Source organism: Anopheles moucheti, chromosome 3, assembly GCF_943734755.1.
Source record: "Anopheles moucheti chromosome 3, idAnoMoucSN_F20_07, whole genome shotgun sequence".
Taxonomy (NCBI): Eukaryota; Metazoa; Arthropoda; class Insecta; order Diptera; family Culicidae; genus Anopheles; species Anopheles moucheti.
In genome coordinates, this window is record NC_069141.1 from 66,749,350 (window position 1) to 66,764,953 (window position 15,604).

General features: G+C 46.7%; 1 protein-coding gene across 1 annotated transcript in view; it reads left to right on the forward strand.

The window, feature by feature from the left end:
- The first annotated feature begins 228 nt into the window (after positions 1-228).
- The window catches only part of LOC128302044 (uncharacterized), a 94,194-nt gene continuing 78,818 nt past the window's right edge, over positions 229-15,604 (forward strand). The window contains exon 1 of the mRNA XM_053038759.1: positions 229-356. The gene's annotated coding sequence lies outside the window, so the exon portion shown is untranslated. The remainder of the gene's footprint in view (positions 357-15,604) is intronic.

The window sequence follows — 15,604 nt, forward strand, 5'->3', positions numbered from 1 at the left end:
GAGGATATTGTTGGCCTCGGTACCTGGCCTGGTCCTGGCTGGTTGTGCTCAATGTGTCCCAGGTATGCGTGTGGTGGCTGGCGATGGTGATCGTGCTTGGGGGTCGGCAGCACCCGTTGGTAACGTGTGGTGAAGCGGGATAATCTATTAAGTGGATTTATTATGGTTTAAATAAAGGATTATTAAGGAAAGCGCTCGACGACGACGACGACGACGTACCGTGTGGGCGTTGGGTGGCAGGAACCAGATACAGACCAAACAGGTGAAAGCGAGCGAACGAAACACAATACACCCAGACCGGTGGGTTTTCCGGGATTCGAGAACGCGGAAACAAGGGCTGGAAGTAACTCAAAAAGGTAAGTGTGTACCGTGCACTTTCCGCCGGGAATAGGAAGGGGTTTACCTAGCGTATGGTAAAATCGATCCCTTCGGAACTGTATCCTTTATCCGTTTGGCAGATAAACTGTTCCTGAATGATTAGTCGTTCAGTCCGATCGCTTTTGTGCTCATCCGGGAAGAGGCAATCGATAAACTTGCCTGATGGTTGCTCCTTTCGGCTGTGGCAACTCCACATTCGGAGCATCCTTGCTTACACCGACTTAAGAGCTTCAGCGGCTACTAGATGGGATGCAGAAGACCTTTTGCCTATCATTCTCAAACCCCCGCGGTTGAGTGTGTTGGCGGTGACGTCATAAAGCAATGGATAACTTTCGCTGGCGTTGGCCAGGGTAGCAAACAAAGGAAGAAAAAAACAGCATGCTGTTAGCGAAACAAAGTTAGGTTTCGCTATTAAGATTGATGTAATGAGCATTTTGCTACTTCGCCCCGACCGTATCGGACGCCACCGCCTCTGTGTAAATGAACACTTAAGCTAACCACATTATCGCATTTAATTATCAATTTGTATAGTTTAACAGTTACACCATTCCGTTCCATTTCGTGGCTGCTCTGTTTCTCCCTAAATCTGCGATATTCTTTCTTCCTCCCCCCATGCAAAAGGGGCATGTCTTTCACGCGGGTATTATCTTTCCCGTGTGGGGCATTTTGTCGGTTGGTTGTTCCCACCCCGTCCCAGCTGGTGCCTCATCGTGCCTTTTGCTAACCGACGGTGATAGATCAGGGAAATTATTATGGCAATATTTGTCAGGATATTATCGTAAATGCTTCACGCATAATGTACGACATGATAGAGCTGGGTGTACAAGCGACAGATGCCTGGCACGCTGCTACACCTGGACGCAGCCAGCTGCGTTGGCTGAAGCAAATAGGAAAATTATCTTCGAACAAGCTTTTTTCTTTACCGCCGCCATGTCCTTGTTTTCCGCTTGAGATGGGGCACCTGATACGGGCATGGGACGTAGACAAGATCTTTTCCGTGCTCTTTGTTTTTTTGATTTCGTTTACTTCTTCTTCTCTCCTAGCGTGACTGATTGCTTGAGGCTTTTGTGGTCGGTTGACGGGTGGGTATTTATTCTACATTTCCTTCGTCCCGAGAACGTATTCCACTATTGCTGGTCTATGTGAGCGTTCCGTTCTGGTTCCGTTGGGCGTCACCTGTACAATGGTTTCATGTTTCGGGAAGAAATGTGGCAGTCGATCTCAGAAGCGATAGCAGACAAAAGCTTACCGGGATCGGATCACTTGACCAAAAGATCCAAAAGCATCGACCGCTGCAGGTAGGCAATAACGGCCTACACACCCCATAATCGCGGCTGTATGTGTGTTTCCATTTTATCCTATTCACTTTTCTGGACCATCACGCAGGCACACTCGGAACGAAGCTTAAACGCATTAGCCAACTTTATTCCTACGTCTTCGTACCGTTTATTCCGCTTTGCTCCCTTCCCATTTTGACCGTACCGGATGGCAATAGGCAGTCCCGTGCATAAGCATACGTTATTTGTTGCCCCAAAAAAAGCTCTTTCCTTCGTGCCATGTTTCCGATTCCCTGGAGTACAGCACACTGCACACCGTTGGCTGACGGTTGGTGGCGAAGCAGCGGGAGCTTCAATAGTATAGGCTTTTGGAGAGGTTTTGTGCCAAGATGATGCTACGGTAAGTGTTTGCTGCTTCCTTTTAGCGCAGGAATTCTAACGCATGACAATGGGAAGGCATGACGTCGGCGTCCTGGGTGGGTACTTGCGGCCGAAAGGCAAAACAAATTCAATTTATTCTGACTGATGCTACTGATTGGAAAAAGAATAACTCAACACACGGGATGAAGTACTTAAACTCCCCAATGGAGAGGGATTTTTTCTTCTCCACCCCCTGTTTGCCGGGAGGCTTCTTCCTCACGGGGGGATACGAATGCGCATCGGCCGCGGTACGGATTTCGTGTGGGAGAAGATTTTTGTTCCGTGCGTGCAACGAGCACGGCACGTGGGCAGGAAGTCCATCCTTCCAAGGTATCCTTGTAGCCAACACACGCGCATCAATTTCGTGTGTCGTAACGATAGAAATCTTCTTTTTTTTTTTGCACCCCGGCAACGAATATCCAAATCTGGTGGTCCCAAAATATGGGCCGTGCTTGATTGAGCGCAAAGGTGAGATGGCTTACCGGGTAGCTTTTCGCCGAACAGACCTCGGCTTGGGTAAAAGCGAGGGGGTTTTAGGTGAATTGTTTTCCATTAACGAGCGGTGCGTAATATTCACGACGGCGATTGTGATAAATGTTTAGCAACTTTACTTGGATGTAAATAGTATTGGAAGAAGCGCTTTAACCGTAATGGTGCTACTTATGATAGCAATTACTGAGTAGGTTGAGTGTCTCTATTTTAGGCACCGTGTGCGTCTATATATATCTGATATGATTGTTTTAGATAAAACATGTATTTATGAGGATAAAGAAGTTCACTAGGCCATCATAAGAGGTGAGTCCTAAAAAATACTGTCGAATAATTGGGAAATGTTTGAAGGCAACAAGAGATTTCTTTCTAATATTTTAGATTATTTAGATATTTGTTGAGGATTCTTCTCCTTTCTTCTTAATCAACACAATTGCCTGGCATTTATAGACTTTTTTCATTTAATTTAATTTAATTTTCATTTATTTTCTCTGCCACGGTGGGTTTATCAAAAAAAAAAAAAATACTTAAGACTAAAAATTAAAAACTGAAAATACGGCATTGCCGTCATAATGGAATTTAAATAAATAAAAATTAAAAACTAAAGTATACTTAAGGAGTAGGAACAGATGAATCGGGGAAAAAGCGCGGGAATACAGAATTAGGGAAAGTATAGTCTCGAAGTCGAGCTCGAAATGCAGCAAGAGAGGAATGAAAATCAAATAGATTGGCCACAACATTAAACAGATGAAAGCATTTATGGAGAGGATCAGTGTTGCTAAACTGCGTATGACGTCTATGATTCGCTGCTTGATAGTTAGTCTTGGGTACGTGGAATTTATTTCCGGATGGGATTTTGGACCAGTCCTGTCGTGTGAAGACGGGCGCCGCTACCAATAAACCATCGTGCCGTCCCAATTTTGTGGAGCATTATCTGTACCCAAAACCATATCGTCATATCTGTCGAACTTGTTGGCAACATCAACGTGCCATCAGATACTCGCGTTCCTTACCCAGAAAGATACAACAGGTCATCAATTACTCGCACCCCCGCCATCCGAGCGGCCACCAACCACAACCGAGTGTAACGATCGGTAAATTCAGTCTGACATCAACTACTTGACACCTGGACAGCTCGAAATGGTTGTAAAACCGTTTCCACCCGTCAGCCAATTCATCCCATCAGATTAGATCCCATCACGAACCGGCCAGACATTGACCCAAATCGTGCGGTGCTGCACCGTGGATCTGCATGGTGTAAAAGCATATGCCGCACCACCCGCAGCGGCCCCAAAAAACCCTCACCCTTCCGCCCATCGAATTGATTCATCGACTCACAGCCGTATAATGGGCCGCTCATTTCCGGTGGTTTTGGCTAGCCCTCGGTGTGTGATGGCGTCGCTCGCAGGCCGACCTCCACGCGTGGCCAAACCCGGTCGCTACACGATCGGGCAACATTGATAAGAAAATTGAAATTGACAGCAAACATGACGAAACTGAAATTGGAAAATTCCGGTGACGGTGGCCAAAAACTGTACCGAACCCAATGTGATCCAATTTGTACGTCAATTTTCGGGCACCCTCGAATTTTTGGCGTGCCCCGGTTTCGGTTGATGATGTTCGACGATCATGAGGGATCCCATACCCATAGAGTGTTGCGCGCAAAACTGAGCCAAAGTGAATTGAATGAATGGGCGTAAAATGTCATCTAAAGGAAGAATTATATCACTTGCCGTTGGAGTTGCAATAAAACTCCCTATATGCGACGCCGTACGTTTTGTCGCCGTTTTGTTCGGGATGGATTAGAGCGGGAGTAAAATACATAATATGGAACAGACTGGCTTGTCAAATCTCCAAACCCAAAACACTCGCTCATTCAACAACGAAAACATGGTCGTAAACATTCGATGAAAGGAAGCCAACGGTCCGTGACTCCTACCGGAAAAAAAACGCACACTTGCGGTTGCCGTTGTAACTCTTCGCCATTAAACGGGCTGGACGGGCGGGAAGTCGTCGCCTTTTTTTTGTTGTTGTACCCAGTGCACGACTACTAGAACTACACGCAAGTAACGCACAGCTGTCGGTGTGCCCGTTGCGTTGGCGAGCGGCTTTGGTTTGGAGCTTCGACTTATTCGTTTCACTTTTCAGACGACTTCGCTGCGTTGCCCTCTACAGGCGAATGGGTTGTACTGTTGGGCAGCGTACGATATCTCCTGATGAGTTGTTGTTTTTTCCCTCCCTCCCTGTCTCTCTCTCTCTCGTTTTCGGGATGTTTGAACAAGTTTGTTACGTTGTGAAGTTTAGTTTCTGTCGTCTTTTTTTTTCGTTGTACCTTTCCGCCCAGTGCGGATTGCGGATACTACCCCATGGGAACCCCACGAGAAGGTAATTTTGTTTCCCCCACCGTTCCGCACCTTTTTCCCTTTCGCTCTAGTAGCAGTGTGCAAGCTTCTGTTATCCAATCAGGAAAATCGTGGTTTACCAACAAAAAAACAAAAAGGGAGGCAAGTAAAAATCCTATAAATCAACAGCATCGTAAAGTTGAATTGTAGCCCTCTAAATAAATCAACAGGATTCGGGTTTGGGATCTGTTTTCTTCTCTTTTTATTCTTTTTTTGTTTTTTGCTCTGCCACTGACACGGACCTTAGCCACACTGGGCCAAGAGTAAACACAATGACATCCACCTGACGTTCCCACAAATATGGATCGCCCCGGGATGGAACTCCGCCTGGACCAGCGCCTTAAAAACTGCTGATTTGGGATAGCATTTTATACGGTTTTATATTTTATAGCTCATTGTGTCATCCATCTTACCGTCCTCGTGTTTGGTGGTGACGTGGTAGTTGCAGCTTTTTTTTTTTCGTCCCCTCCTCGGTGTGGATTAAACATACTTTTGTTTTCAAAGCGCACTGCAAGCGCTTTTCCTCGGCGCTCAACGTTTCACTGAAGCGATCGTCTTAATTTATTGACCGTAATTTTATTTGATTTAAATGGTCAACATGGTCATCACGCCCAACTGGACTGGGATGGGCAAACGGATTTGTACGTAAAGCACCAAACATCCTTCCTCCAACAAAACCTGCGAACAAATTCATATTCATAAACATTATTTCCCCCCACCCGAAGGTTCGACCATTTGCATATGGTTTCGATAACGAAGGATATAAAAATAGGTCCTTTTTCTTAATCACGGTTCGGTCCGTCGGTTGACGTGCAACCAAGCAAGACGACGACGACGACATCACTTCACTCTTGCTCATCATCGTGGAAGGGATATTATTTCAAGAGCGACAAACATGGTCGTGCCGTTGCTAGACGACTCGTGGCATAGTGTTTGATTGTGTCGTCGTGATGGCGCTGGGCGCTCCTTTTGGTAACAGTGTTCCATCCTACGAGCGGACAAGAAATCGTCCTCGTAAGATTATTCCCCTCCCACTATCCCCTCTCTCTCCTCTTACCCCTTGGGCAACACAAAAGCAATCACAGCATTAAACGAAGCCACCCGAAGCGACGTATGTTATCAAAGAAATTAACGAGAAATATCCGCAAGGGTCGCCCGAAAGACTCATTTTATTCTATTAGCATTCCTTCCGCCCATCGTTCACCGACCGTTCGGTCTATCAGTTCATCCCCAGCCCCAGCCATCGCCCCCGGACGCCCCTGGGGCGGATGGTCCATTTTCACTTCGCTCGTGTGGGTCGTCGTGTCCTGCTTTATGCATCGATATATCGAAATCATGATCATCGCTCGTCATCAACGTTATACCGGGCGGTTCCTTCGAACGTATCGAAGGAAGAAAGATTGCCTGCGAAAATGCTACCAAGCTTTCCAACCCTCTTTGCCCCCATCCGGCCGTTCGTGTCGTTCGTGTTAGTTTTGATTCATTTGCACTCGTTATAAGATATTGTGTCTTCGACTTGGCTCCTCAGGGCCGTGCAGTAGGTGAAGGAGGGCGAGCAAGATGAGGAGGTGGGTAGGTCATAATCGTTTAGTTGGCACCCATAAAATTCGTAACGAAAGCGTTTCTTCGTTTGGGTGCTTCGCAGTGCTTCACGTGCAAGACATGAAGGGCGAGCGGTTTCTTTATGCTTTGCCTGGTGCCATGCTCGGTCTTCGGTCCTGGAGGGCTCGCCATTCTTTTGAGGACATTTCGTGAGGTGATGTGCATCGTTCGGGCTCGGGTTGCGTTACATGGGGTGGCCGGGGGATTCAACATCGTTCTTATGTTGATTCGGTACCGAACACACACGCTCGCTCGGTATTGCATTGTTTAAGAGCATTTCTTGCTGCATATGCTCGGGTGGGGTGCCCTCGGGGTTCCGTTAACGGTCTCCGGAGACATTAGCATCCATAAAATGTGTGTGTGGCTATGTGTCTGTCAGTGTGTATCGCCGGCAAGTTGAAACGGGGTGAGGTTTTTTGTTTGAGTTGTGTTTCCATGCCGTTGGATGTTGATGCTTTGTGCTTCAATTTATCATCTGTCGCAGGCTAAACGACTGTAAGGCAAACGTCGAACGTCAGTGGGACGTCTTACGGGAAAGCTCTAGCCGTCCGGCCGTTGCTGTTTACTGGCCAGGGATCTGGGGCAAAGGTAAGACACTTCGTTCGCTGTTTGACGTTGTTCAATAATGCAAAGACAGATGCAACACGAACGCGCCCCCCAAACCGATGGGAGAAGCGATCCTGTGAAGCGGACGGTTGAAACTTTTCCTCCACCAGCAGCTGCATGCGAGTGTGGCCGTTTGTAGAGTGTTAGTTTATCGACACATTCGAACACACTCGACCGGAAATAATCGGATCGATATCTTTTCCTGCAGCAAAATGGCACTTAATTGTGTCCAGATTGATGAAACTCTCGCACAAATCTGGCACATGCCTCGCTTCGCTCGTGATGGACGTGTGTTTATATAATGAAATAAAAGCGACTTGAGCTATAGATCGGGCTCACGTACAAATGGAGTGCACATCCTAGCCGCATTGCTGATAATTGGCAACATTGCAACAGAAGGTGACGAATGAGCTTTCGGCGATGGGAATGGGACGATGGATGGCGTTTTTGGGTAAATAATGACCGCATGCATGATGTTTGTTCGAGAGCTTTTAGAAAACATTGTGCAATAATTAATTCACACTCAGGATAGAGAAAAATTGATTTTGCGGGATGTGGAAAATGTTCAAATATTAAATATTTACTACGTTAAATAAGCAGTTTGATCAGGTAAATAAGGGTCAAATGACAGAAGTGGGACAGTCGGAGTTTCCTAAAAATGTGCCAAAACTATTTAGGAAATTAGTTTAAGATATAAAGTACACTATGAAATTCCTTTTCCAATAATTAAATTAAAGCTGCTGTAACTGATAAATACGCGGGGAAATTAACGGTCTCGAATAAAAATTCGTTTTTTGATGTTTAATTTGATTCGTTTGCTTGTCACTTCGGTTGATGGGCGTTGTTTTATAAGCGAAATAAAGTGCACAGCTCGACCGTAAAATCATCAATGAGAATTTTTATTGATTGCACCTCAAGACAGGAAGTCAAAACCCATTCCTTCTCTCTCTCTTTTGCACCCCAAGTTCTGTTCCAACCCCCTCTCTTCCAGGGGGGGGGCAAATGAATATTTTATTACCTGCTTATGTCACCAGCACACCTCCACCGACACAGAACCGGTTCGCCAAAACTTTTTCCGGCTATCACTTGCACACATGCAGGCGACTCCGGCGGAACCGGGGCGGTGGTACCGGCACACATACACACACACACCCGATCTATCATTATCCCTGATGGGGAATTTTCGCTTTTCCGTTGTGAAAATGCGTGGCAATAAATTTTATCCGAATGAGTTGCTTTTACTCAGCCATGAATTCTGTCTGTGTCGTGCGCTTTCGTTGTTGCTGTTGCTGTTGTTACAATGCGTGCCCTTTTGGGGGTGACGGAAGCGCGTGCGTACATTTATTACACCGTTGCAAAGATTACGCACCAGCGTTACCTTCCCGCACATGCCAGGGGGTTTTACGCACGTGAGTATGATAAATGAAACATTTCAATCACATTCATCAACCCAACCAGTGAAAAGGAAGGGGGTTTATGGCACGATCCCTTTGTCGGGTTGTTGTTTTATTTTTTCGTTAGTCACTTCCAACTGCTGACCCCTTATTACCCGAATAATGGGTGACCGGACCAGAAACTTTGTCTCCCGGTGGTTTTTTTTTTCCTCCCAGGGGGGAAACCGAGGATATGCCACAAATCAAACGCAACCAAGCAACTGCAAAATATCCTCATGGGTAGGTTCATAAATTCCCTCTCATTGGAGCGAGTGGAAGATTTTGAGAATCCGGAGAATCCTTTCCCTCCCCAAGAAAAAAAAGAGGTTGGTTTGAGTGTCCAACCCCCTTCCCTAATGAAATATAAACGTGCTCGCAAAATGTAACGCTGCGTTCGGGGCAGTGCTTTACGGGATGGCAGGAAAACAAAATGGATGCGACTAATAAAATTGTGATCCACTGTACACGGGAATTATTGAAATTTATTCGCCTCGTTCGTGTATCGATCGGTTCGTATTTTACCAATTACCGGGACCAGGTTAGTGGAACGGGCCCCGAAGATGTGCGACCGAAAGGGGAATCACACCAACCCGCCAGGCAAAAGCTATCTCCATTCGCGTCACAATGGAGGTTTTACTTTTTGCATCCAAGCATGCCATGCTGCAAAGTGTTTGTGTGTGTGTGTGTAACCATCGTTCCACCAAAACGGCGAACGTACACAACAGCATCGGGTGAACTGCAATGATTTATTCATGAGAACACATCTTGTGAACCTGAATAAGGAATGTCGCAGCATTTGGGCGAAAAACGCTGCAACGGTTAAACCTCCCCAGGGAGCGACCCAGGGTTGTACCAACATTCCGATACAGATGTCAGATACAACTCGCTTGCTCGGACCCGGTTTTTCAGCCATCTCGTTTTGGCACCGGGGGGAAAGGGCCAGTTTATATAAGAAGCGAACAGTGTATGAAACATGATGGAGAAACAGATCGGGTTTTGGTGATGAAGTGGAGAAGATTAAAAGAAAAGCATAAGCACTAAACGGACATTACGGGGCCCGGTGCGGGTGAAGGATGAACGTCTTAACGGGCGAGGGGACGCAAATTTAGCGAAGGATTCATCTTCCTTGCACCGGACGATGAAGGAACGGCACACCGGAAAATCGCTAATGAGATATAAATTATGTCCCCAATTAAGCAGGTCGCAAGGTGTTTCCGCCAAGACCACCAGGACACGACACTCGATGGGCGAGGATGGGCGTTTGGTGTGCGCCGGTATGTAGACCGAAAGGGTAAGGTGTCCCCAGAAGAAGCACCATAAAATGAACCATTAACTGGCATTTTTTTTTTGTTGCCAAGATCATAAAGAGACTTGCTGTGCGCCAGCAAAAAAAGGAGTAAGAAAAAAAAACTAATCATTTTCGTGCCCACCAACAGAGCCCCAAAAAAAAACGATTTATTGCTCAATGAACTCAATGTCAAGAAGGGTTCGAGCGGTACCGAAACCACCGAATGAAACCATTCTGGCTCGGAAATCAGCAAACGGAATCGGTACAATCGGAAACGGTGGCGCAAGATGTGATGCTGCTTCTTTGATTTGCTCCGGAAACAATTTTTGGTGATCATTTTGGACCATTGAAAGAGCCCACACATGAGAACCGGTGGCGGAATGGCGTGTGACGAAGTGTCGTAAAACAACTTCATCATGAAAAAGGGGAACCAAGGTGAGAGGGGGATTGTGACAGAAAGAACTCGAGCACACCGTGAAGTTGGTCACATGATCAAAAATGAAAATCCATTACCCACTTGTGACCGGTACAACAGGGAGGGGGTTGGGAGGATGCCTGTCCCATTTGGGAGATGCGCACTTCACGAGCAATCCCAAAGAGTTCTTTCCATTCCTCGCACCCCGAAATACGCTGCCTTTTTAGACAACAGTGTCCAAACAGTTTTGTCGTGCACATCATGCGCCCGTCACGAACAAAAGGAGTAATAAAACAAATTGAACATCTTAAGCCGCTGCCGAGGACATCCCATCGCAAGGGACACGCTCACGCTCCTCGCGGAAAGAAAATCCTCGCATCTTCCTCGCGGGAAGCTTGCGCAAGATTGAAGGGAAACAATAAAACACAACAACACGCCTTGCCACTGTCACAGCCAACCCAACGGGCCTGGCCTGGTCTGGCTCAATACTCCAAAAAGGGATAACACGTGATGGGCGCTTGTTTTGTTTGGAATTGCTTTTAAAAATACCGATAAGGGAACAGGACAAGAAAAGCGAAAGTTGCTGCGACGATAACCGGCAGCGGCAGTGGGTGCGAGTATTAAAAACAAACTTGAAAGTGAATAAAAGTTGGCCAACGAAAGTGAAAGCATAAAATGGTGCCCTCGGTGAGCCATACCGCCCATAATGCTGTCCTCCCCCCCCCTCCTCCCCCACCCGGAGCATGATTTGTCGCTCTGTGCAGCGGAACGTTGGATGGACACAAACACACACACAAAAAAAGGCTCACGGACGGTTTTTGTTCAAGTTCTAACGACCGTCATTCCGTTGAAATAATCGCATGTCGAGGGAGGGACTGGGTAGAATGGGTTGCTTTTGTCCTGGTGGAGGGGTGGGATGGGTTGGGGTTTTCTTAAACTTCTTCAGAACTCGAACGCAAACTCATTGTGACGTTTGCAATGTTTGATAGTTTCTTTCGATGTATTTCTACTTTCTCTTCATCTTTTCTTTTTTATTCGATTGTGTTCTGCTCACCAATGATTGAAAGCTGGTTCCCGCCCATTTGTTTGCCCTCTAAACGGTTCGGCTGCTCGATTGTATCGTGTTTAGCAGAAAGGGTTTTAAAATTTTATGATTTCATCCACACCCACAAGAAGGTTTCGGGCAACATTCGGTTTGAACTTTCTCCCGAGGAGAATAAAAGAAAACAGCACGGCCCGTGCCCGGGAAACAGGCCGGGAAAATCGGTCACGTACCGATGCTGTTTCCAATCTCTCTCGCTTTTCTTTACCCACTCGTACACACACACACACCCGCACACCCACATATATATGTACACACACTAATCATAAAGGCGCCAGTGCCAGTTGATCCACTTCCGCACGTACGCCTGTTGCCCCCGTTTTTTTTTTCGGAGCCGCCGGATGATGGCGTCATAAAAATAAATGAAAAACAGAATCGTAAAAAAAACGAACACGGTATACATCACTTCCTGTCCTCATTTTCCAAAAAGGAACTGTCCCCTCACTCCAACCCCGGCCCCACCGTGCGCCGGGCTGTAGCCGTCGAAGGTAGTCCATTTTGTTTGGAGAACATCGGATCGATTTTGAGGTTTCCGGGCGCTCTGGTGCTCTAATCTGTTGTACTAGTTAAAGTAGGGTGGTTGTTGTTTGCACCCAGGGTGCCTCTGTCATCCAGGCGGCCACACGTTGATGTGTGGCCACCCCTTTTTATTCGAGCCTGGTTTTGCAGCGAAAGCGCCGTCTCTGTGTGCGGAAGTAAAGTTTGATGGTGGAGTCTATTTTAGTGCCCCAACCGAAACATGACCAATATGGCTTTTGGGAGGGGAGAAAGTCACCGTTTTTGCAACCGGGACCAGTAGCTTGCTTGCTGATTAAGTTGCTTCTGACGTTTTTCGGTTTCTACGGGGCTGTAGAGTAACCGTTCGCCGCTCTGACACTTTTCGCTTTTCGCTCATTTACAACCCACTGACAGCGGGAGTGGAGGGCATTTTTGTTTTATTCCTTCTTACCTTCCCTCACCTGAACGTCCGGGAATGTTTCGGCTGTCTGGTTTTGTACCGCCATTAACCGCAAAACAGTTTAATACCGACGAGAGTTAACCTTTTCTTTTTAGGGCTAAATTAATAGTGCTGCTCTGGAAAGGTATGTTAACACGGTCCTCACCTTAACTGGCTCTGGCACTCGGGAAGCACGAGCGGGAACTGTTGGGTGGCGGGTGTTAGGTACCCTGTAAGGTTTTAGTCCATGTGACACCGAAAACAACTCACTTTCTGATATGGTTCTGTAGTTTTCGGTCTCATCCCGTGCTGTATCTCCGCCTGTATCGCCCGCGTGTGAATTGAGCGCCAATGGACGAATGAAAAGAAAACCGTACACAAGCATATCTGATGACATATCATTTTGACGTGAAACCGTTTCGGGGTCGTTCGGGGTCTGGCCTGTCTGCCAGTAGAGTAGTGCGGTTCAATCCACTGAACTGCTTCATGAACTCCTGCACCGACGTCGTGTTATCGACCAACAGCTGGAATGCAATTGCCACCGCGTGTGCATCGTGTGCTGTGCGGTGAAGAAAGCCATTTCATTACGATGCTTCCCGATGCTTTCTCCCGAAAAACCCAAAAATTGCCCCAAACCCGGCATTCCAGGCATTCCGTTTTCGCCCCGTTTGGCCAGACTCTGGTTACAGTGTCGTGCCGTAATGTGCCGGTTTAGACAGCAAAACGAGCAAAGGGAAGAGAAAACCAAAAATAGTTGTGCCAAATCAAATTTGCATGCCTGCTGCATGCAGTACCAACTGTGTGCGCGTGTCCCTTTTGCGTACGAAACACGGCACGGCTAACGATGCAGCGATCGGCATCGTACGGTCCATCCGAAACCGAAAAAAAATCCTTCCCCCTCCCGGGGGGTTTTCCGGGCAGATGAATACCGGGAGCGTGTTTTTGTACCGGGCGCTGGCGTGTTTGAAGTAGCAGAACGGAGTGTGAACAGGCAACGCTTGCTGGCTGTGCCCCGGTTCGGTAGTTGACACTTCAGAAGTAAGTGTAAACGGGGTCTGCTTAACTGCCGGTACGGTGGTGGGCCCGAGATGGTGGATGTCAGCAAACGGGAGCGCTCGGGTTCCCCATTTGCATTGGACAACTTCACCATGCTTTAGCCAGTGTGGAGCAACCAGAGCTCCCAGTTAGGATGTCTGTTTTGCATCTCAAAGGACACCGGGAATTCTCGATTGCCTCCCGTACGTTTGCTTTAGTTTGTTCTTCGTACTTTTTGTGTGTGTGTGTGTGTGCGACAGTTTCTAAACGAGTGCGAACCATCGGCAACGAGCGGTCCCAAAAGGACGCTAAGCAGAGCCGGGCGAGAAAGTAGAACATCGGTTTTTGGTTGTGTATTCCCGCGGGAAATGAATGAGTGTGGCACTGTCTTCGCCGTGATCGGTCGGTGAAAAGAGTGCACGAGCGTACAACGAGCTGATGGACGTGTGAATTTGGCACACCTGCGGTTGGTTTTTGGGGCAATGGACAAGTGGTGTTAGTGTAACGGTTTTGTCCTATTTCCAAAGGTGGGTCTGTTGTGGTGGTTTGGTAACGACGCCTCGATAGTGGGATGGAATTTATACAATCGGAATCTAGGAGCTAGCGTTGCATTGCCCAAGTGGATCCATTGAATGAGTGGTACGGTGTAATATTTGCCATGCAATTTGTTAAAGATACCACCATGTACACTCCGAAGCTCACTGGAACAAGAGGCAGCTCAGGGGCATTGCTTTGAAATGGGAGTGTTTTTCTGGTTAAACTGTTTAAAGAATTCTTATTAAAAGTCTCTGATTGTAGAGAATTAGTGGCTAACAATTTATAACACGGGCAATGGCAGCGGCGGATCAAACGGTATGCGGAGAGGCGGTCGATTAGGGTCTAGCCGTGTTGGGGGCCCCAAACAATTTGTGTCGATTGTGCAGTTGTTCGAAATTTAACAGCAGAGGTAATTTATAGCACAAAATCTAATTAAAAAGGTAAACAATTTATCAAAAATATCTTCCTTGGTTAGGTATACATTTGGTTCTTTGTGATAAATTAAATGCAGTTTGATGGTTTCCCGTTGGTAGAGAAAAATTTCCTACCAGTTTTCGAAAGTATAGTACCAGGAGAGCATCCACGGACCTAGTACAGCACCTAGTTCAGCAATTTTGCTCGAAAACCATCGAAAAACTGCTTCAAAAACTACCAGTTTTCGAATTTTTAGCACCAGGAGAGCATACCACGGAAGAGGTAGCATCTAGTACAGCAATTTTGCTCGAAAACCACCGACAAACTGCTTCAAAAACTACCAGTTTTCGAATGTATAGTACCAGGAGAGCATCCACGGAAGAGGTAGCACCTAGTACAGCAATTTTGCTCGAAATCCGCCTAAAGGTATGCAATGTTTAAACACTAACTTTCCATACAAACCAGCTGTTTTCAGATTGCCGATACCAGGAGAGCATGTTTTTCAAGAGGTGACACCTGGTATCTGCCGAGCAAGCCCAGCTCACGCGCTTCCCGGTAGTTGCAATCCCAAGTTGTTGCATGTAAGATGTTGCATGCCACATGTTGCGCAACATATGTTGCGCGACATATGTTGCATGCCAGATGGTGTGCAACATATGTTGCGCAACATGTGTAGTGCAACATATGTTGCGCAACATGTATTGTGCAACGTCCTGGTACTCGGCTGGTACCAGGTGCTACCTCTTGAAAAACATGCTCTCCTGGTAACGGAAATTTGAAAACAGCTGGTTTGCATGGAAAGTTACTGTTTAAACATTGCATACCTTTAGGGGGGTAAAATTACCAGGAGCTACCTCTTCCGTGGATGCTCTCCTGGTACTATGCATTCGAAAACTGGTAGTTTTCAAAGAAATTTTTCGCGACCAACGGGAAAGTTAGTGTTTAAACATTGCATACCTTTAGGCGGGCAAAATTATCAGGTGCTACCTCTTCCGTGGATGCTCTCCTGGTACTATACATTCAAAAACTGGTAGTTTTTGAAGCAGTTTTCCGGCGGTTTTCGACCAAAATTCTTCGCTGCATTTAATTTATCTAACCGTGCAAACAGACATGCAGCGATTTTTCTTGGAGCGAAATTTCGCAAAGTAGCCCAATCTTGCAAAAAAAATCCCACATCTCATTTGGAGACAATTTAGCGCCTACTGAGGCTGTCAAATCATTACATTGTTTTACAAACCGGCTCGTTATTCAGCTCCTCATGCAAAATCA